At 55.4% G+C, this 23,445-nt stretch overlaps 1 protein-coding gene across 1 annotated transcript in view; it reads left to right on the plus strand.

Moving 5' to 3' along the window:
* Positions 1 to 1,263: 1,263 nt before the first annotated feature.
* Positions 1,264 to 23,445, plus strand: part of RAP1GAP (RAP1 GTPase activating protein) — a 47,651-nt gene continuing 25,469 nt past the window's right edge. Inside the window, exons 1-2 of the mRNA XM_014534359.1 lie at positions 1,264 to 1,299; positions 19,992 to 20,085. The gene's annotated coding sequence lies outside the window, so the exon portion shown is untranslated. The remainder of the gene's footprint in view (positions 1,300 to 19,991; positions 20,086 to 23,445) is intronic.

A 23,445-nucleotide genomic window follows, 5' to 3' on the forward strand; every position in this document is an offset into this window, starting at 1 on the left:
CTTCACCAGGCCCAGCCTCCCTGCAGTTAGAGGGACACACACCTTTGGGGTGGGGAGCAGTTGGGGCTCACGCATGTCACGCTGCTGGTGCAGGGTAGGTGCTCTTTGAGCTGTAGGGAGTGTGTCCGACGCACCTGCCCTCTCTGGACACCCGGCCTCCGAGGCTGGGTGGGCTGCCTTCTCTGTGCGGGGCCTGGTGAGCCATCAGGTGAAGAGAGGAGCCTGGGTTGAGCGCTGAGTTTCTGGTCAGCGGACTCAGAGAGGCAGAGCAGGGAGCGGGGCTGGGCTCTGTTGTGTGACCTTGGGCAAGTCTTGGCTTCTCTGGCCTCACCTTCCCAGTCTGCAGAGTCCACCTTAGCTGACCCCTGGGAGACCCCGGTCCTGTCCCCTCAGATGGTGCCCCCTCGCTGGCGGAGTCTGGCTTGGTGCCCCTTTGCCATTCTCCTCTGGGTTCTGGGCAGGAGGCAAGCGTTGTTTGTTGTCCCAACAGCTGCCGAGCCCCTAGGCCCCCAGCTGGGCAGGAGGGTGGAGCCCTCTCCAGCCCTCCCAACCCCAAGGTGCCCTCAGAGGTGGGTCAGGGGGGAATCTACCCACTCTCTCTGCAGGGGGACCTGGAGGGGTTGGGGGAGATAAAGCCTGGGGGTACCGCTGAACTCTGGGAGCTGGAGGACTTCCTCTGGCTCTGCTTTGGGGCCAGGGTGTGTGTATGTTGGGGTGCGGGGGGGGAGTAGGAGAGAAAGCTCCTGTGGACCGCCTGCTCCCACATTCCCTGGCTTTTGTCCCCTGGTGGCTGTGAGTGGGCTCCAGGTCCAGGGTCAGGGCAGGCAGGGGGAAGTGTGTGTGGAGGGCTCTTCCTAAGCCCCCACATGTGTAGTCCCGTCTGGAAGCACTGGAAGCTGGCCTCAGCCACACCCCACATCTTTGCTCTGACCCCAGATGCTGTGGTCACTGTCCCTCTTCACCTGCTCCAGGACCTCCCATGCTGACCCCACCCCCTGCTACCCCATAGCCTGGCCTCGGGCCCCTGCTCCCTATCCCCGTGTCCCCAGTCCTGCCTCTTTCCTTACTCCTTTACCCCACACCGTCCCATGGCCCTCATCTGACATTGGTGCTCCTGTAGCCTGTGGGGACAGTGACATTGCACCGAGCACCTCCTCTGGCCTCCTCTGGGTGGGGGGTGAGTGGGGTTGGCCTGACATGCTGGGCAAGTCTGGGTAAGAAGGGGCTGTCCCCTCACCTGCTGTCCCTCTTGCTGTGTTTCAGGGTGGACAAGTCCTTCACCCCTCGCCGGAGTGTGTGGTAAGTACTGGGGCGCACCTGCTGGGCTGGGCAGTCTGGAACCATTCATTACCACCCCCTCTAATGCCAGACCAGACCCCACAACCTCCGGGCACTCTGCACGCTCAGCAATCCGCTACCCTCTCTGCAGCTCGGTGCTCTCATCTGTGCAGTGGAGATAAAAATGCCTGTGTAACAGTGGAAGTTGTAAAAACCAAACCAAACGGCCCGGCATACTGTAGGCCCTCGCTGAAAGGGTGTCCTTGCTTTCTCTTCTCCATTTCTTCCCACCTCGTGGCGGCTCCCAGCTGGGGGTGCCCCTAGCCTCTTTGCTGACCCCCAAGCCCTCTAGTTCCACTTCATGCACAGCCTTCAGAACCCTCTCCTCCAGCCCGTGTCCTAAGCGTCAGCTGCCCTCTCTGTGGAGGAGGAGGGCGGGAGGCGGTTGTGCCTGCAGCTTCCCCAACATAGAGAGCAGTGGGTGGAGGTGCAGCCTCACCTCGGGGTTCACAGCACCCCCGGCGCTGCCCGGCTTCCCTGGCACCAGCACCACATGGGCCCAGCTGGCTGCGCCTGCTGCCACCTCAGCTCCAGCAGGAGAGCCCCCAAGGGCTCTGGCTCCTGCTTCCTGCCCCTGCTGAGGGCTTCCCAGGGTCCCCAGGCCCTGCAGTGCCCCCAGCTGCTGGGCGACTCCTATCTGGCACTATTGCCCCCAGGAAGCCCTCTCTGGGGTGGGAGGCACATGGGGTGCCCAGGCTGAGCTCCAGGGTCTGCCCTTTTCTTTTCCTTTGATGCGCTCTGTGTAACCTGGGGCCAGTTACTCTCCCTCTCTGGGCTCAGATCCTGCTGCTGCGCCCAGTCACTTTGAGCTTCTACTCGGTGCAAGACTGTGTGCTAAGCCCAGAGCAGAGGTAGGGTGGAGGTGGGGAAGATGCCGTCTTTCCTTCAAGGAGCTCAGTAACAGTGTCCCCACAGCGGCCATTTGTCAAGCGCCTGCTGTGACCGGGTACTGCCAGGTGCGTGAACTACATCACCTCAAAATCTTTCCCACATCCCTGAGTTAGGGCTATCATCTCTAATTACAGATGAAAACCGTGAGGCACTGAGTGGGGAATTGACTTCCCCAAGTTCACACAGCTCGTCAGTGGCAGAGCTGGGGTTTAAATCTCGATCTTCTAGACTCGGCAGAGCCCAGGGTCTCACCCGCTCTGTCCCAGGGCCTCCAGGCCACAGGGCGGGTCTGAGTGAAGGACGCACTTGGGGAAGACTTGGAGATGGAGGGTGGACCCAGAAAGTCCACTCCAGGGAGCCCTGAATGAAGAGTCAGAGATAAGGGCCCAGAACTGATAGTAACTATGAAGTTGGGCAAGTCCCTTTTCCTCTCTGGGCCTCAGTTGACACCTATAATGTAAGATTCTGAGATTACCAGGATTTGCCCATGGCCCACAACACCTTGCCCACAGCCTACTTGCTGGAGTTGCTGTCCAAGGTGCTAACACCTAGATCCCCCCGCCCCCCCTTTCTGGAAGCCAATTACTTAGCCCCCACCCTGTGCCTGGCATATAATTAGTATAAAACGGGGGTCATCTTGACTATTAATTGTGATTCCTGGCATTCAAGGCCTGTCCCCACCTCCTTTTCCAGCCTGGGACTCACTTCTCCCTTCCCTGCATTTCTGATCCGGGGGACTATGGCCCCTACGAGCACATTCTCCCCTCCCCTTGCTATGCCCTCCCTTTCCATTGTTACAAGCCTTCGCCTCCACCCACCGTTGTTACGGTTTGTTGAGTGTTTTCTTTCCTGATCCCTGCACCCCATCTTTCTCTCCTTAGAACACCTCCCCTCCTGCTTATCATGCCTGAAGAGCACACAGTAGGCTCTTTCCTGGGGTGGTGGGACAGCATGGCTTTCAGAGTCTGACAGACGTAGATTTGAAGCTGCCTCTGCCACACACTGGTGATGTGATCTTGGGCAGTTCGTTCCGCTCTCTGAGCGACTTGATGCTCAGTACGTATTTGTTGAATTGGGTCTGTCAGGGGGCTGACCTCAGCTGAGTTGAATGTGTCTCTATTACACTGCAGTGCAGGGCAGGCTCTAAGGTCCTCGAAAGCAGAAGTTACTTTTTTAAAAAAATATATTTTTATTCATTTCAGAGAGGAAGGGAGAGGGAGAGAGAGATAGAAATATCAATGATGATAGAGAATCATTGATTGGTTGTCCCCTAATGGGGATCAAGGCCCGCAACCAGGCATGTGCCCTGGATCGGAATGGAACCTGGGACCCTTCAGTCCACAGGCCGACGCTCTATCCACTGAGCCAAACCGGCCAGGGCAGCAGAAGTTACTTTTGACTTAGGCCCCCTTTCCAGCTCTACTTCCATAAAAGTTGGGCTGTACTCTTCTGATCTTTCTATCCTCCACATGGTCTTGCACAGCTATCCAAACCCAGTAAATGCTTAATGAATGTTTGTGGAATTGAGTTGAATGTGTCCAGAGAGTGGAACAGGTAAAACTTTGTCAAGTAAGCTGGAAGGGCTTCCTGGAGGAGGTGTAGTTTTCCCAGCTCCTTTAAAAAAGGGATTAAGAGATTGGGGCTTGCATCAGGGGAGCAGTGGGGGCTGGTAGAGGCCAGATGTGATCTGACTGGATTCCCCCACCCCCTGCACCTCAGCAGCAGGTTATTTGCAGTCAAGGAGCTTAGGACAAGCGTGCAGATGTCAGAGGGATGAGGCATGAGGCCCAGTGTGAGGATTAGGAGCCAATGGGACAGTGGGTGACTCTGGTTGTGCAGCTGTAATGGGGGCTGGACATGTTTTTTCTTTTTTATTGAATTTATTGTGGTGACATTGAGTAATGAGGGGGCTGGACATGGAAGGTGGATTCGAATGGTGGGGAGAGGAAGGAGTGATCCTAGGGTGGGGGAATGGCTGGGTGCAGTCGTTCAGGGAAGGGGGTTCTGGAAATACCCTGGGAAGAGAAGAATCAACTTTGACCATAAAGCTGGGAGCCTCGGAGGAGGAGGCGGGACCCAGCAAGGATTAAGTGCCAACAGTGTGCCGGGCGTTTTACTACGGTCGGTCGTCTCATTAAGTCGTGATGACAGTCCTGCAAGTTGGCTTAGTGTCCCCATTTTAGAGGCCAAAAACCAAAGCTGAGGATGGCGAAGGCTCTGGCCCAAAGTCACAGAGCTGGTGAGGGCTGGACGTGAATCCAGATTTTTCTCTTGCCAAGGAAGGGACCTGGCCAGAGATGAGGAAGCCACAGACATGAGGGAATTCCTGGTTCAGGGGTAAGGAGAGGGAGATGGCCCGCAGTACCTCCAGAACAGTAGTCACTGCCCAGCCCCAGGTGCCCCACGGGGAGGGCCCATCTGGTCACTGAGATATCCCTACTTGACAGTGATGGTACCACTTGCTCCCATATATGAAGCATTTCCTGGGTCCCAGGCTCTGGGCTGAGCACTTCATCTGAAGTATTTTATTCCATCTTTAAACAGCTTCTTCCCCATCTACCTTCCCCATTTTATAGATGAGGAAACAGGCTCAGAGAAGGGACCTGTCTGGCGCAGAGATGCACAGTCTAAGAGGCAGGGTGGTCAGCCCGAGGCCATACCTTTAACCCTTGCTCTCCTGGACGCCGCCTGTGATGAGTGCGGGGCTTGGGTGGGCAGCTCCTGTCCTCAGGTGGCTTCTCCCTGTAACGACTGAGCCGGAGGCCCTGGAGGTCTGTGTGCCTCTGCAGGAAGCACGAGGCTGGCCTCATTAGTGGCTCTGAAATGCCAGGCAGGCACAGCCCGCTGGGCCTCCTCATCTATTATGCATCTGGTAGGCAGGCCCCTGGCGGGTAGCTGGCAGAGCACAGGATGAGGGAGCCAGCAGCTGCTTCCTGAGCCCACACCTGCCACCATACCTCTGGGCAGGCATCCCCCAAGGCAAATGCCAAGGCATCTGCTTGGTCCAGCTGGGGGCAGGGGGTCCCCTTGGGGACAGAGGCATGGATGCTGGTCCCTACCTCATTAGCCTGCCTGTTCCAGTGGCCATTTCTAAGAAAGTCTGGGACCTTGATTGAGCTGGGGGTCATTTGGGATTAGGGTGGGAAGAGGTGGGCTAAAATAGACTCTTAAGTGCATAGCTTCCTATCTGTACCGCACCTCAGAGTGATAGAGTCACAGTCATTAATACATCATTCATTCATTCAGCCACAAGCAATTACTGAGCACCTGCTGTATACCACCCTGCACATTCAGTGGAAAACGAGGCAGGCCCAGCCCCCATCTCCGGAGAGCTTGGTTTGGCCAGTGCTTCACATCTTTGGGCCTCAATTTCCTCATCTACAAAATGGGGAGTAAAGAACATGGCCTGTAAATGGGCAAGAACACAAACTGTGTGGTTGTGCTGAATTGTGAAGCAAGGGTACACGCTAAGGAGAGCTGACCCTCACCTAGAGCCTCCTGGGTGCTGGGCTGTGTCCCAGAGCACTGGCCTGTACTGATGGATTTAACCCTCACCGCCGCCTCCTGAGGCAGGTGCTGTTATTCTCCCTGGTTGAGAGCTGAGGAAACTGAGGCGTAGAGGGGTTACATAGCCTGTGTAAGGTCTCTTGGCAAGACTGAGATTTGAATCGAAGCAATTGGCTCCCATGTGCACATTACCCTAGGCTACAGGGATGGAGGATGACGGAGGAAGTCACAGAAGGCCTTTTTGAGGAGGTAGCATTTGAACCCAAACCTGAAGGATGGGAGGCGTTGGCTGTGGGAAGAGTTAGCAGGAGCAAGGGGGCCGTCCTGGCAGAGCGGGGACAGTAGGTGCATTGGCCCTGAGGCAGGAACAAGCTTTGTTTGTTCTGGGAGCAGGGAGGAGGCCAGTGTGGCTGGAGGGATGAGGGAGAGTGAGGGCAGGGGCTGGTTTGGAGAGAGCGGAGGGGCCAGATTGATCAGGGTCTTGCAGGCAGTATAGGAGTTTGGATATAATGTCAGTGACTGACACGCAGAACCACTGAATCTTAGACTTCTGGCTTTGTAAATATTAGAATCAGAAAATTTGGGCCTCTGAGAATCTTTAGAGATGAAAGAGACCTTTGAAGTACCCTCCTCTGGCCTCCCTCCTTTGGTTCATGACCCCTTTGCCTATTGGAAGAAGCCTTTGGGGTCTCCTGAGAAATATGCACCTTTCTTTTCAGCGGCTTCATGAACCTCTTGAAACCCATCATCCCTGGTTGAGACCATCATGACCGCTTTGCAGCTCCTTGAGCAGCCCTTCCTTGCTTAAAAGTAGCCTGTTCCATTGTTGGGCAGCTCAGATGGATATCAAAAGTTCTTCCTTACTTAGAATTAGCTGCCTGAGCCTAAATGCAACCCCTGGGTCTCCTATCCCCCAACCTGGCTCTTCGGTGAGATAAGGATGGGGATTACATAGTATCTCCCCAAGTCTGCTCTTTCTGGTCTGGTCAGTCACTGGTCCTGGCCTGCCCTCCTTTTCATTCTCTAGTCAGCTCAGCCCTTGCAGGCCTCGAAGCCCCTTTATTCGTCTCTCTAGCTTCCTGTGGGGCAGGAGGTGCCCACTTCAGGGGAAGGGCACACCCTGGGAGAGGCCCCAGACCAGAGAGATCCTGTCTTCCACGGAAACGCCCCTGTAGCTTAAGGAGTCGAGAAGATCCCCTCCAGATGGATTTGGTCCTGGGACCGCCACAGTTTTCCCGTGTGATCGTGGGAAGTGAGTCCCCATCTCTGGGCAGTTTCCCCAGGCCCATCTTCGGCACGATGAAGAGGCACAGAAGGCCCTTCGGGTCTCCTGCAGCTCTAAGGTTCCCAGCCTGGTGGCCCTGCTTGCCCCTACATCCCGGCGGTGCCCAGGCCCAGCCCCTTTGCTTGGGTGGTGCATAGAAAGATCTGGGTTCTGTTCCAGGCAGACCTGACTTCAAATACCAGCTTCGACTTTTCTGACTTTCTGTCAGTCCAGTGGCGTGTGACTGTAGGGTAACTTCCCTGGGTATTGGTCTCTTCACCTGTAGAATGCAGACACCGAAAGCTCCAGCCTCGTAGATGGTTGTGGGGATTCAATGAGGTAATTTGTGCCAAGGGCTAAAACCAGGGCCCGGCACAGAGCGATGCCGGCGAACACAGTCATTGCGTGTCGTCTATGTGTTGGGCTCTGTAAAGGGGAGGGAACTACTCCGTGTGTGGACTCTGCCCTCTGGAAGCTCACCACCTGCCTGGAGGTGAGACCTGCTTACCTGTGAGCGTGCTTTCCGTCCTTGGGCACTGACCTTGACACTGGCCTGGAGAACCGGCCCTGCTGCCAGACAGGCTGGTGCTGCGTCCTGGCTGGGTGACCTTGGGCAGCACCTGGCTGAGTGGTGGTAGTGGTTTCTTTCTTTGCGCAGTGGGGGCATTAGTAGTCCCCGCCTCAGGGTGAGTGAGAGGAGTGAGGAGGGATTTGAAAGGACTGGCCTAGCACAGCTGTGTGGTGGGGAGCCCAGGGCCGAGTGTAACAGGCAGGGAGGACAGTGTGTGCAGAAGCCTGGAGGTGGGGCAGACACGCGGGCCGAGTGGGCCACGTGAGGCAGCCGAGTCTCCATCCTGCGTGCAGTGGGAAGCCACTGGGGGCTTTTAGGCAGGTAGGTGACGCGATAGGTAACACGTGCTCGTACAAACCCACGCATGCCCCAGACAGAGCACTGTCTCTCCCACCCACATGTTACGTTGCTGCCAGGCCTTCCATGCACATCCTCACCCACAGAGTCACGCGCCCTCTCTCTCCACCAGGCAGGGCTGTGGGAAACCTGGTGCTGGCTGCCAGCAAAAGTGTCAGACATTTATCCCACCTGCCTGCCGGTTCTGAGGGGCAGGGTCCTCCGCTCCCTCCAGGAGCGACCTGTGTTCACTCCACATTTGCACCGGCGTGCACGTGCCCCAGGCGCACGTGTGCAGGGTCATAACACTCCCCTGCACATGGCAGGTGGCTCCTAGCTCAGGGAATCTCACTGAATTCTCCCAGCAGCCCTGCAGAGACAGTGATCAACCCCATTTCATAGCTGGGGGAATGGAGTTGCGGCGGCTCAGAGAGGTGAAGTGACTTGCCTCACTCCTCAGCTGGAGCCGGGATTTGAACTCAGTCCATCTGACTTCTGAATGTGTTCCCTGGCCCATCCAGCCGTGGTCGTCCTCTTTCCAGGCTCTTGCTGAGAAGGTGGCAAGTGACCTTCAGTGCCAGATTGTTCCAGAAACAGGTTGATCAACATGGAAAGTTATTTAGAGTCCCAGCTCATGCCCACCTGCCTAGTGACCCTGTGGCCTTGGGGGGGAGTGCCAGGGGTGGGGCTGGGTACCTGCCAGCCTGCCAGCCCTGGGGCAGCTCAGGGCATGGGGTTGAAGCCTGGAATGGGGCCTGCATTTGCATTTGCAAATGAGACAGACAACCCTGGCCCTGCACGTGCTAGCCTCAGCTGGCCCGGCTCCCAGGATGTGACAGCTGAGGTCCCAGGGCACAGCCCTGTGCCCAGTACCCAGGCTGCTTCTCTCCTGCCTTTTCTCTTCCCTGACCCTCAGAGCAGGTTGCCTAATGCCTAATGTAGGGGAAGAGTGTGAGCTTTGGAGTCGGCCAGACTGGGGTTACAGCCCAGCTCTGTCGCTCCTGGCTGGGGGACCTGGGCCATGTGGTCCCGCGTGTCAGAGTCTCCTCCTGGGAATACAGAGTGAAGAATATCTCCTCGAGATAAAGGAGTCAGGTACTCAGAGAGCTAACTCATAGTGTCCGCGTGTCAGAGTCTCCTTCTTGGAATACAGAGTGAAGAATATCTCCTCAAGATGATTGAGAAAGATAAAGGAGTCAGGTACTCAGAGAGCTAACTCATAGTAAATGTTCACTTTTAAGAAACATTTATTTTTTTCTGGTCACAAATAATAACTGCTCATTGTAAAAATTCAAACAAGGCAGACAAATAAATTCTGTAGAAAGCAGAAGTTCTTTGTGGTCCTGCTTCCCAGGCATAAGCCATGTGAACTTTTGCATGTAATTTTAAGTTTTTACAAGTAAGATGCTTGCTGTGCAATTTGCTTTTTTCACTTAACCATTATGCCTTTTTCTGCCAGGACTAGAGACCTTCTTTGTCATCACTGAGTCTCATGGTATTTCATGGTTTGCATGCACCTTGATATATTTATTTAACCAGCCTCTTTTGAATCAACGTTGGGGGTGGCTTCCAGATTTTAACTGTTGCGTACCTTGCTGCAATGAATGTTCTTCGTTCATACATTTTTGTGCATTTGTGTAAATCTTTCTGGAGGATAAATGTCTAGGAGTGGAGTTCCTGGGCCAGTGCACGTTTTCATCTTTGACAGGGATGGCCAAACAGCCCTGCAGAGAAGTAGTAGCAATCTGTGTGCCCCAGGCAACCGGAAAAGTCCATGTCCTCAAAATAATGGGAATTACCCACTGCCTCGGACCTCAATCACAGGGACCTAGAGTCACTGAGAGGCATAGAAACCACGTGGGAGGCTCCCGGGAAGTCACCTAGTCAAGCCCAGGCTTCATTTACTCCTCCTGTTCCTACATGTCCGTCTCTCACCCACTACACCCCTGAGAGGCTCTGCCTGCCTTCGCACGACAGGGAGCTCAGTATCTTACACGGCTGGTGGTTTTACTCTTGAGCAGCTCTATCACATTGGTTCTTGTGCTGACCTCTAGTTTGCCTTCTCACCGCTCTCTCCTGGAATCCTGCCTTGCTTCTTAGCAACCTGCAGAGAAGGAAAGAAGAAAGAAAGGAAGAGAGAAGGGAAGGCCAGGAAATGCTCATACTTTACATGTAGTAATTTAGTCCTCATGGCAACCCTTGGAGGCAGGCACTGCTATCCCATTTTATAGATGAGGAAACTGAGACTCAGAGAGGTTAAGTAACTTGCCCAAGGTTACACAGCTGTCAGGTGGCCGAGCTAGGATACAAGCTTAGGCAGTCTGGCTCCAGAGCCCACACCTCTGATGTTATACCTCTCCAGGCAGGAGTCTATAGTTTATTGAACACCTAATGTATACAGTTATGTGCCACTTAACAACAGGGATACATTCTGAGAAATGCATCGTTAAGGGGATTTCATCGTTATGCAAACATCATAGAGTGCACGTTCACAAACCTCAGTGGGATAGTCTACTGCACGCCTAGGCTACAGGGTACAGCCTGTTGTTCCAAGGCTACAAACCTGAACAGCATGTTACTGTACAGAATACTGTAGGCAATGGTAACACAATGGTAAGTATTTGTGTATCTAAATATATCTAAACATAGAAAAAGTACAGGAAGAATACAGTATCTATACTAATAAAAGGGTAATATGCTAATTAGACCAGGAGACCTTCCGGGAGACCTTCCAGACAAAGCAATGGTGGCGGGGCTAAGGCAGAGGCGGTTAGGGGCGATCAGGCCAGGAGGGGAGGGCAGTTGGGGGTGATCAGGCTGGTGGGGGGGGCAGTTGGGGGTGAGAAGGCCAGCGCGGGGGCAGTTGGGGGCAAGCAGGCCAGCAGGCAGAGTGGTTAGGGGTGATCAGGCAGGCAGGCAGGTGAGTGGTTAGGAACCAGCGGTTGCAAGAGGGATGTCCAACTGCCGGTTTAGGCCTGATCCCACAGGGGTCCCAGATTGGAGAGGGTGCAGGCCGGGCTGAGGGACAACCTCCCTCCACCCCCCACCCCCACCCCTGTGCACGAATTTCATGCACCAGGCCACTAGTGAAGATAAACAATGACACCAGTGTAGGGCACTCACCACGAATGGAACTTGCAGGACTGGGAGTTGCTCTGGGTAAGCCAGTGAGTGAGTGGGTGAGTGTGAGACCTAGGGCATTGCTGGACACTACTGCAGACTTTATAAACACTGTACATTTCGGCTGCACTAAATCTTCAAAACAACACGAGATTAAATCAAGCTCAGGAGAAAATGATGCAATCAGGAGACTTGGTACACATGAGGTGTGTGCGGCTGTTGCTGGCATAACACAGCATACTGTTTTACAGCAAGCTTCCCTTTATGTAAGTAGAAAGAGTGCACTCTAAAATGATGATAAAAAGCAGAGTACAGTCAGTACACAGTCGTTTAGCATTGTTATCAGGTGCTGTGGACTGTGCATAATTGCATGTGCCGTGCTTTTATATGACTGGCAGGGCCGTAGGCTTGTTTACACCAGCAGCACCACAAATATGTGAGTAATGTGTTGTACAGCAACCTTAAGACGGCTACAGCGTCACTAGGTCATAGGAATTTTTCAGCTCCATTATAATATTACAGGGCCTCCATCTTGCAGTCCATCATTGACCGAAACATCATTAGGCAGCACGTCTGTACTCAGCCCTAGGCTAGCCAGACTGCACGTATAATATCTAATTTACTCTACACAACAACCCTGCAAAGTGGGCGTTACTGTCCCATTTTGCAGATGAGGAAGCTGAGGCTCAGAGAAGAGAAGCAGCTTGGAAAGGGGTCTGAGGCACTCTCCACAGCCCTCCAGGCTTCCAGTGTCAGCCAGTCTTTGGCAGACTCCGCTCCCAGCTTCTCACCCTCCTGCAGAATGTCTGAGCCAGATCTCAGCGTCATCTAGTTTAAGTCCCAGTTACCAGTGGAAACTGTTTGAAGAGGTTTTGGTGACTTCATCCGGAACACACGCGATTTAGAGACAGAGCCGGGGCTTTTCCCGCCGCCTTGGGTTAGGAAATGGTGACCTTGTCCCTCTCCAAGGGAGTTTCACCTTGGCCCGGCAGGAACTTCTGTCACCAGCCTGGCCTGGGGCCCGGGAGGCAATCCCACTGGCCAGGGAGGGAGACGGATGGATTAAACAAGGCCTCAGCATGGGAGGGTTCAGTGTCTGAGCAGGGAGGCCCAAGCAGTGCCAGGAACAGTGAGAGAACAGTCTGGGCCCGTACCACTGGGGCTTTGCTTTGAGGTGGGGGAGGCCTGGCTCACCCAGCTTGGATGCCAACACCCAGCCCCATTGTCCAGCTGAGAGCAGGCAGCAGGACATGTGTCCTAAATGCGTGACTGAGCGTAGGAATGAAGGGCAAATGGGGGAGTGGGTGGATGATGGAGCGAGCCAGTGAAGGAATGCATGGAGTTCAGAGGAGGGAGACCGCTGGCTGCGAGGCTGGAGGCTGTGAGGCCGGCGGGGGAAGGACAATAGGTTAGTGAGGGAGGTGGGGCATAGCATCAGGCCCCAGCCAATGAGTGCTGGGATGGTCCTTTTGCCTGGGCGCTAAGGGTGGGCAGCCTGTTCCAGGCCCATCACTGGGGGTTGTCCTGCGTTGATGGGGCAAGGGGTAGAGCCGCTGGATTTGAGCTTCAGGCGTGGTACCTTGGGCCAGTCACCCGGCTTCAGTTTTCTTCCGTGTGGAATGGAGATAACGTTACCTGACTTAGGTTCCGTGTGAGGCTGTTGACAGGGTCTAGAGTGAAGGCAGTTTGTAAACTGTGAAGTGCCAGGCTGGACAAACATGTTATTACCTGAGCAGAGGCCCCACGGCTAGGTCATCTCAGTGTCACTCCTCCCCCCTGGCCCCTGTGCAGGGAGGAGTCCATCCCTGGGGAGGGTGAGGCTTGTGCCACAGCAGGGCTCAGGCCACCTGGGCAGGGAACAGGTGGATGGGAGGCCTGGTCCCCAGGTGCTGTGTCCCCGGGTGGGGGCCGGTCCCATGACCTCCTCTCAGGGCTGCCAACCTGTTGTTTGCTCAGGAGGCTGCTGCCTGGCCCAGCTCCGGGATCCGGGTGTCTCGGCGCACAGCCAGCTCGGGGTGAGGGTGGGGGCCCCACATGCCACCTTCCAGCTCACCCCTCCGCCCAGCCTGGAGCCTGAGGCCCTCTCCTCCACCCCCCGGGGACCCTGCCAGCTGTACCCCTCAATGGCTGTGCGATTGTGGGCCCATCTTGCAACCTCCGTGAGCCTCCACCTCCTTATCTCTGAAGCAGGGTGAAGAGAGCAGCGCCCTCAGTCAGGGTTGTTGTTGTAAGGATTACATGATATCAAGTGCTTGGCTCCCCCCGCCCCCAAGCTCCCCCTTCAGTCCTGGCAGAGGTCAAAGGTGCCTGGAAAAAGAGAGTCAGGGGCAGCCATGCCTGTGGCCCACCCCCAACCGCTCCCCGTGGGCCCCGGGATCAGGCTCTCTGGCCTAACTTCAAAAATTGACTCACCAGGCTGCCCCTGGCCACCTTCCCTGGCACCTTGGCAGGGCTGGGGGCAAGCAGGGGGGCAGTGCCAGATGGTTAAGCTCCGGAGACAATGGGCCTCTGTGGCCCCTGGGCAAGGGGCAGTTCCAGGGCAGTGTCTGGTCTCTGGTTTCAGGAGATTAGAGTTCTCTCAGACCTGATACCATGACTGGGAGACAGGGAGCTCCCAGGCCCCATCCAAAGGGGCTTCGCTCAGGGTCCACAGGAGTAGCCCTCTGCACGCTCTTCTCACTTGGAGGTCTCTGCCCCTCCCCCTACGTGAATCACCATAGAACCAGCTGGTCTCATGGACCTCTAGTGACAAGCCCTGGGCTGGGTTGGGCCCCTCAGGCCCCTGTCCTGGGCTAGTCCCCCCACATCCTTCTCATCCCTACGCTCACTGGCTGGCTGAGCCCCCGGCCACCCAAGTCCGGTTCCCCAACATGCGTGTGTGCTGTCCAGCACCTGTCCGCCTCCCCTGCTCCCCATTGCAGGCTTCCTGCCTTAGGGGTCCTATGTCACCTGCTCTGGCCACCAGTTTCACCTGTTTAAGTTGAATTTTCAGCAGGAATAGGTCACCAGGCAGGAAAGGGAGTCCCGGCGAGGGAACAGCCAGTGCAGGGCCCGCAGTGCGAAACACGCGCCTTGGTAAAAACTGCCTGCAGCCCAGCCAGCCAGGCTAGAGCTGGGGCGGCTAGGGCGGGACAGAAGGGGCCGGTGTGCGGAGATGAGGCTGGGAGAGTCAGCAGCGGCCAGACCCTCCTGGGACCTCCATCCAGAGCAGCGAATTGTGGGTGGGCAAAGGGCCAAGTCCTACCCCCAGGACAGTCCAGTCCCCGCTCTGGTGCCCTGAGTGGGCGGGGGGCGGGGGGCGGGGTTCCCCAGGAGAGTGGCTCATAATAATAATAACAGCACACACTCCCACTCTCCTCCATGGCTCACAGCAACCTATGGGTGGGCACCTCATCTCTCATTTTGCAGGTGAGAGAAAAAGACAGGACCTTCCCACCAACTGTCCAGCTGGTCAGCAGGTGGGAAGCAACCCAGGGAGGCCTCTGGTCTCCTGTCCTCGGTCTCCCATCTCTCCCCCACCACGCCTGGGTCTGACCTGCGTTTTTCGGAGTGTGGGATGCCCCCCACCCCAGTGTGGCATGTGAAGCCCTGGACTGATGGAAGGCCTGGGTTCTAGTCCCCAATCTGCCCCCACCTTGCTGGGTGGCCTCGAAGTGGTGTCTTAACCTCTCCAAGCCTCAGTTTACCTCCTGGGAATTGGGGATTCTAGCGACCGCCGAATCTCCGGATCCAGTTCCGGCGAGTCTCCCGGGGGTGAGCAGATAAAGAGGGCTTTTGAAAAGTACAAAGAGCTGTACTCACGACGGTGAGATTATTATTGTTACCTTGATGTGGAGATAAGGGAGGGGGAGGAGGTGCAGTGACAGTTGCCAAGAAACCCTGGAGCTGTCAGCAGCGGCTTCCGGCCTGGCCCATCCCACTCAGGAGCTGGTCCCCTCCCCCCACACCCCTGCTGCACCCTTTTCCTGGGAGAGAGGGGTGCTCCAGGAGGGAAGGGAGCTGGGGCCAGCTGGCTGGTGGCCATGTGTCTGCGGGGCCTGAAGGTGACCCAGGAATGTGCCTGCCCCGAACTCCAGGTCGGCTCCAAGCTTTCTCTGTGACCTTGAGCAAGTCACCTCCTCTCTGGCTACCACCTTGTCTGTGTCCAGGTGTCCTGTACCTGTAGGCAGGTGTCCAGGCCAAACAGGGCAGGATTCCTGCTGGGCCTAGGGAAGATGCCTGGCGGTGGCTGCAGAAGATGCCTGGCGGTGCCTCCCACCTGCGATGGGAGGCCACTGGGGGCCACGCTGGGCAGCAGAACTGAGGCCTGGGCTGAGAGCAGCTGTGGTGTGTGTAGTAAAAGAACCCTGGGCTGGAGTCAGACCTTGGTACTGCCCTTTCCTTGGTACGACCCGGGGCTTGTCACTGAGCCGCTCTGAACCTCAGTTTTCTTATTTGGAAAAAGGTTGATAATAATCCAACCTCACAAAGCTGCTGTGGTGATCAAATGAGACAACGCCCGTGTCAACTAGAGTGCTGTGCAGATACACGCCTATGGCCATGGCAGGGAAGGCATGCTCCAGGCACCTTCCAGATGCTACATGTGCAGGAAGAATGCAAAGCATTTTAAGCTGGGCCAAGCCAGCGCGTCAAGAAGGTTGTCAGAGAAGCGGGGAGGGGCAGAGGCCTGGGGACCTTCTGTGAATGGAATGGTGGAGACCAGAAGGAGTCAAGGTGGGGATAAGAGAGAGAGAGGTTCTAGTGCATGAGGAGGGAGGAAATGGACCAAATTGGGGGAGGTCTGCAAAGGCCAGAGGCAGCGGGGAGGGAGGGATGGGCCAGAAAGGTGGGGGAGAGAAGGTGAGAGGTAGGAAGGCTGAGAGGAGGAGGAGGCATCAGAGGAGGCTAGAGGGGTGGGGAGGGAGGCCAGAGGCTAAGTTTATTCATTCCTTCAAAAGTATCGAGAGATTGCTATTTGCTAAGAGACAGCATAGTGTAGCGTTAGGGCACAGTACCTAGACCTGATGGTCAGGGGTAAAATCCTCCGTATTTCACTCACATCTACCATCAGCGCGACCTTGGACAAATGGCTCAACCTCTCCGTGTCTTAGTGCCCACCTCTGAATGGTGAGGATTGGATGAGTTAATACAATAGAAGCAGCATTGGCTGCTGTTGCTGTTGCTATGATGATTATTGCCTCTCCAGGTGCCGTGCTGGGCCCACAGGGCCGGCCTCCCGTTCGGTGAAGTTCAGGTCTTGGGCTCTGCACTGACAAATCTGGGTTCAAATGCCTGCTCTGCCTCAGGGACAGTGTGACCTTGGGCAAGTCAGCATCCCTTCTACCAGCCTCCGTTTCCTCACGTGTAAAGCCATCTACAGCAACCCTCACTGGTCTGGGCTCAGCCATCTACAGCAACCCTCACTGCCTCAGTCTACCCATCTTCAGAATGGGCTGTGGCTTTACCAGCCTCCGTTTCCTCACATGTAGAGCCAGCCGTTTCCAAGTGCCTGTCTCCTGGGGAAGCTCTGAGGGTTGAATAAGGTCATGCAAGGCACAGGGAAGCTATGGCTTTTGTTCTTACATCCTCTTGGCTGGAGTATGTGTGAGGGAGGCCCGTTTCTGAGTGCCTGTCTCCTGGGGAAGCTCTGAGGGTTGAATAAGGTCATGCAAGGCACAGGGAAGCTATGGCTTTTGTTCTTATAGCCCTTCTAGCCCTCAGCTGGGCTGGTGGGGATAGGCAGGGCCCAGGGCCTCCGACTTCCTGCTGTCCTCATCCTGGATTCCTTTCCCTCCCCTGCCCTTTAGGACCTAAGCATGACCTTTTAGGTAGAATTACCTGGGGGAGGGGGGAGGGAGGGGGAGGGGAAGGGCTGGGCATTGCTTGTGAGGAGCAGGACTCTGGCCAGCCAAGACCTGGAGAGCCGAGGGCCTCGAGGCTGGGCCCTGGATGGAAGCCAGAGCCCCCTGGTCTTTGGAGAGTTCCCTAGTCCTGTGCCCACGTGAACAGTCCTGACTGAGATGGGCACCCGGGCATGGGGAGACTGAAGCTGAGAGCGTTCTGGAAGGGGACCATGTTAGGGAGCTGCTGCCAGGCTGACCTACAGTGGCACGGCGGGGGACAGACAGGAGGACACCACCCGAGTAGCTCCATCATGGCCAACAACCTCCACTCAGCAGCCAGGGCCACGCCAAGTCGGTGGTCCCAGCACCAAGGGGGCCAGCCTCACCTGGGCTTCAACCCAGGACTTCCTGGCCCCTGCACACCCTCTCCTCTCTGTCCCACTGGCCCTGCTCCGTCAAGGGCATGAGCTTTAAATTCTGGCTCTGTCACCCACTGGCTAGGGGAAGTAGCTTCACCTCTCTGAGCCTCATTTTCTCCCATCGGTAAAAATGGGGATGAATAATGCCAATCTTGTAGCACTGTAGTGGGGGTATAATATGCTTGACACAGTTAGAGCACACAGTAGGTCTCAATAAAGAGTCCCCACGGCAGCCACAATGGGACTTGCCTGGACCATTTCTATAGGCCTCTCTCTAGCCCAGTGGTTCTCAACCTTCCTAATGCCGCGACCCTTTAATACAGTTCCTCATGTTGTGGTGACCTCCAACCATAAAATTATTTTCGTTGCTACTTCATAACTGTCATTTTGCTACTGTTATGAATCGTAATGTAAATATCTGATATGCAGGATGAATTTTCATTGTTACAAATTGAACATAATTAAAGCATAGTGATTAATCACAAAAACAATATGTAATTATATATGTGTTTTCCAATGGTCTTAGGCGACCCCTGTGAAAGGGTCGTTCGACCCCCAAAGGGGTCACGACCCACAGGTTGAGAACCACTGCTCTAGCCCCTCGTCTCCAGTCTCTCCCCATGTCTGCACATCTTGCAATCTATAGGAGCCTGTGTTTGGGCTGTTTCCCTGTCCACAAACCTTCAATACCTCCCTATTGCCAACCCTCATTGAGCCATTCAACGACTCAGCAAATACTTAATGAGATCCTAACTCGGGGAGCCAGAGTTTACCATGAATGAATGAATAGCCAAGAATTTGTTGAGTGGATAGTAGCTGCCCAGGCTCTATGATGATTTTTTTTTTGGAAACTGAGGCTGAGAGGAGTGTGGCACTTAGGGTCACACAGCAGGTGAGTGCCTGGGAATACCTCCCCTCACTGGTGCCACAGGCTGGAAATGCCACTCTCGCCATATCCATCCTTCTGGGTCAAGACCTTTCTTTTAAGACGCACCCCCAGGAGGTGGACAGGCAGCTGCAGCATGCACCCCGATGGGGGATTGAACCCACAACCTGGGTATGTGCCCTGACCAGGAATGGAACCCACCACTTTTTGGTGTATGGGTTGATGCTCCAACCAACAACACTGTCTAGGGCACAACGATTCTTCATTTTCTTCATCATCAATGTCACCATCAGTTTCCTCATCTGTAAACTGGGTATGACGACAGTACCCACTTCACAGGGCTATTGTGAGGATTAAATGGAAAAGTGCCCATAAAGCGTTTCATACGAAATACCCGGAACAGAGTAAAAGCCTATAAATGGGGCTGTTGTTGTTATCATGACCATCAAGTGTTCACCCAGTACCTGATTCGTGCCAGACTTTGTGCTGGGTGCCAAGCGGCCAGTAACCAACCAGACACAGGCCCTGCCCTCAGGGAGCCAGAGTCCAGATTAGAGAGAAAGGATTAAACTTATGCAGAGTGTCAAATACCGTTCCTCTGGGCCGCTTCTCCTGCTAGACTAGGTGTGCTGAGGGGAGTCAGCAGGGGGGCCCGGAGTCCCTCAGGGTCTCTTCCTGGGCCAGGTTCCTGCAGGCTCACCCCTCTCGGGTGTGGCGGTCCCAGCTTCACCTGACTCAAGCAGCTGTGTGCTGCTGAGGGTCACCTGGCGGCTGAATGACACATCCTCTTGGTGGATGGGCGTGGGTACAGCCACGTCAGGGTGGCCCTCGGCAGCCAGCGGAAGCCAGGCTGCTCCCCCAGCCCTGGGCTCCCTGGGTCCCAGGAAGCACTGGCCCTGGAGGCGGCCTCCTCAGCAGGCTTTCTAGGATGACGGCGCTGACTTCACCCTCACCAGACCCGTTTCCTTTCCTCGGGGAAGGGCGTGGTGTGGGCACAGAGTTCGGGCTTGCCGTCGGTTAGGCCTCAGATGCTGGCTCTGCTGCTGACCAGCTGTGTGACCTCCACATGCCTCTGGGTCCTGGTCTGTCGAGTGGGAATACCAGTGTGGTGAGCAGTCTGTGCCTTCGGGCCGGGGAGCCGGGCTTGGCACAGGCCTGGCACCCTGTAGGCCCAATGAGAGTCGGGTAATGTTATTGTCAATAACAATAGCCCAGTGGCCTCTCAGTCCTAAGGCTGTTGTCTCCCTGAGGCTCAGGAAGGGGTCTGTAGAGGCTGGAGCATCCTGCTTAAACCAGAGGTCTCTGCGGACTCAAGGGTCCCGGGTTCGATTCCGGTCAAGGGCATGTACCTTGGTTGCGGGCACATCCCCAGTGGGGAGTGTGCAGGAGGCAGCTGATTGATGTTTCTCTCTCATCGATGTTTCTAACTCTCTATCCCTCTCCCTTCCTCTCTGTAAAAAAAATCAATAAAATATATTTAAAAAAAAACACCAGAGGTCTGGGCTCAGCCATCTACAGCAACCCCCACTGCCTCAGTCTACCCATCTTCAGAATGGGCTGTGGCCATCCTCTTGGCTGGAGTATGTGTGAGGGAGGCCCAGTGGAGTATTTGGGGAGAGACCCTGTGCACATCTCTGGTCTCCGGCGAAGGAGAGCCTGTTTAGCAGCCGTGCTCAGCAAGCTCCCTCTTCCTCCTCCGGGGCAACCCAGGACCCACTCCTCCATGGAATCTGTGTCCCCTCACGTCCCCCAACTTGGAGGCTGACTCTTCCTCCCAAAGTTCACAAATCTCCCAACTGGAGGCTCTCCCTGACCTCAGACTCCTCTTCTCTTCCAGGAGGAGTGATGGGCAGAACCAGCGCTTCCCCCAGGCTCTAGACCTGCCGAGAGTGGACTTAGTCTCCCCACACGCTGCTTCGCTCTCCCCAAAGGTGAGTGCCCCCGCCCCACTGCCCTGGTCTGGAGGCCCCAGGGCTGAGAGATGCCTAACATGAGCACTGGACAGAGGTAAAATGTTCAGGCTACCACTCCTCATCCCTGCGGCGGCGGGCGGGGGGGCATGACAATCAAGTGTTCACCCAGTACCTGATTTGTGTCAGACTTTGTGCTGGGTGCCAAGCGGCCAGTAATCAACCAGACACAGACCCTGCCCTCAAGGAGCCAGAGTCCAGATTAGAGAGAAAGAATTAAACTTTTGCAGAGTGTCAAATATCAGTAATAAAGGCTAGCATTGCTTGAGATTTACTGTGGGCCACGTGGGTACTTAATGCTCTACATACAGTATTTCATTTCATCCTCAAATTGTAAATTGTGCTAGCTTCTATTATTAGTCCCGTTTTGCAGATGAGAAAATCAAGGCTCAGAGAGGTTAAGTTACTCATTCAAAGACACACAGGTAGGATGTTATGGCATCAGGGCTATCTGACCAGAGGGCCTGGTCTTGTGGCCTCTCTGATGCAAAGGATCATAACCCTGTACTGCAGTACATTTCGCAGTTCTCAAGCATGTCCACAAGCATCACGCCTCTTCGTCCTTTCACTAAACCTCGGGTGGCAGGCATTATCCAGATGAGGATCCAGATGCTCAGAGAGGTGAAGTGGTTTTCCCAAGGTCACACAGCCAGGAAATAGCAGAGGCAGGATCTCCAAGCTCCTCTCCAAGCACTCTGGGAACAAGGGAGGGCCATGTTCCTCTCCTGGGCTGGGAGAGCAGATGGCCAAGGAATGGTGTCCCTGTGGGGGACCACCACCACCAAGAGAGTCCCAAGTGGGGGGTCCTCTGGACAGTATCAGGGGGACCCTGTCCTACTTTCTGTGCCCGGGCAACAGCTCAAGACGGGCCATGTGGATCCTGGGGCTCGGCAGGAAGGGAGTGACCCGGTGGCAGCTGGGTTCGGGAGTGAGCATCTGGGAGGAGGCCTGTGTTCTCACCGACGCTGTGTGCCCTGGGACTATCCCTTCTCTTCCTGGGCCTCAGTCTTCCATCAGGAAAATGAGGGTTGGAACAGCCCATCCCCCGAGTCCTGCCCGCTCAGACAGCCCGAGGCTGGCCTTCTTGGATAAGTCCTGAGATGCCTCCCTTGGGTTTCCTGGCCTCCACCCAGTCTGTCTAGAAACCTCCGTTTGTGCCAACACAGCCCAGATGGGAGGCTCCTGACAATCCACTCCTACCCCAGAATCAAGTGGATCACAGTCTGTGGGTCATCTTCCTTCAACAGGAGGAAACCAGGGTCCAGAGAGATTGAGTGATTCGTCTGGATCCCCAGCAAACCAGTAGTGGAGCTGAGGGAACCAGGCCGGTGACCGAGTGTCCACCCCCCTCGCCCAGCACTCCTAACTCTGCACACATTTATAATGTTGATGGAGCCAGTTTGAGGGGCAGGAGGCCTCCCCGTGCCAGTGGGCAAATCCCTGCCCCTCTCTGGGCCTCCGTTTCCTTATCGGTAAGATAGAGGTGACACTTCCTTCTCTACCCACCTTGCCAGCTTGCAATTGAGTGATAACCCTGAAAGTAACTTTGGAAAGTAGAAATCAGGAAGCTGAACTGTTTGTTACCAGCATTATGTTCCCAGGGTAGGATAGAACACCCAGGAGGGACTCTCTTCATTGAGAAGCCACACTTGAGATACCCAGGACCTTCCTACCTGCCCCCTTATAGGGGTTTCTTCACTCGGGGATTCCGAAATCTGCACAGATATCTGCACACAGCCTACCTGCATGTATGCACGTGGACACAATTATGTGTCTGCACATATGTGCTGAAACTTGCACATGTACACATGCAAGCATGTACAGATACATATGCACAAATGCACATACCCAGGATGTCCAGGTACACACAGTCACATCCTGTCCCAGTCACACACACACATACAGCTGCTGCACCCTTCCCCCACCCCCTCCACTCCACCTGGCACACAGGCATCTCCGGTGATACGAGCAGGTCTTGCCTCCTCCCAGTGTGGGAATGGATGTTTCTCTGGTTGCTTTTTGCTGGGTGCCCGGAAGCGCTCAGGCCTGGAAGTGCCTGCATAAATCAATATTTGCTGCTGTTAATTATTAAAAACAAAGCTACACCATGTCTGGAACACACATCTCTGGAGTTCCCACTGGCTCCCCGGGCTCCAACCTGACCCAGGGCCAGGTCTGGGGGAAAGGAAGGCATAGTGCCTTCCTTCCAGGGGCCGTGGTTCTGGAGATGGAGGGTGGTGGCAGTTGCCAGCAGCTCCTTCCGGATGAGGAGAGGTTGGGCACTGAGCTGGTGGGCAGCCCTACTTCTGCAGGGTCCAGAGCAGCTGGTATTGACATGGCCACAGCTCAGGAAGGAATTGCTGCTTTCCCAGCATCTGTCTGGGAAGGGGTTGCTGAGGCCCCAGCCCTGCCCCCAGTGTCCAGTGGCAGACACATTCAGGGTCAGCTGGAAGGGCCTGCAGAGGCTTATTTTATAGATGGGGAAATGGAGGTTATAGAGATGACAGGTTCTCATTCAAGTTCACCCAGCAAGTTGTAGCAAGGCCAGAGATGGAACCCGTATGTCCTGAAGTCTGCTGCATATGGTGGGGCCTTGGCAGCACCCCCACCCCAGGCATTGTGGTTGTCTCCCTCAGGGTCAGGGGCAATTAGGACAGAGGTGGGGTTAGTTAGAGCCAGGTATGGCCTGGGGCCTGGGGAAGGGAGAGAACAGGCCAGCCACTGTCAGACATTAGGGAACAGGAGAGGAGGAGGGAGGAGAGAGCAACTCCAGGCCTTTCCCTGGATTCCTAGTTCTGCCTTTCCTAGCTGTGTGATATTTTATTTTATTTATTTTATTGATTTCAGAAAGGAAGGGAGAGGGAGAGAGAGAAATCATCGATCAGCTGCCTCCTGTATGCCCCACATTGGGGATCGAGCCCGCAACCCCGGCATGTGCCCTGATCGGAATCAAACTGTGACCTCCTTCCTGAGCCACACCAGCCAGGCGCTAGCTTTGTGATCTTGAGCATGATATTTCACTTCTTAGAATCAGTTTTCTTTTCTGTAAAATGGGAATGACACCCGCATCTCCTGGGTGGTGGGGAGAGAATGAGATTTGCCAAGGGTCCAGCATTCAGTAGGTACTCCTGCCTGGCTTCACAGCCGGTCCCAGGAACCCCGTCCCCGAGGCCCTGAGGCAGGGTACCCAAAGTCTGGGAAGATAGAGAAGGCGGGGTGGGGGCGCGCTGGGGAGAGCTTGGGGGGCCGAGGCCCCGTGCGCTGAAATCTTCAAACACTCCGGCAAGTGCGCGCAGGCGCAGTGTCCGGGGGCCGCGGGTC

This window comes from Myotis brandtii, unplaced genomic scaffold, assembly GCF_000412655.1.
Source record: "Myotis brandtii unplaced genomic scaffold, ASM41265v1 scaffold129, whole genome shotgun sequence".
NCBI classification, from domain to species: Eukaryota; Metazoa; Chordata; class Mammalia; order Chiroptera; family Vespertilionidae; genus Myotis; species Myotis brandtii.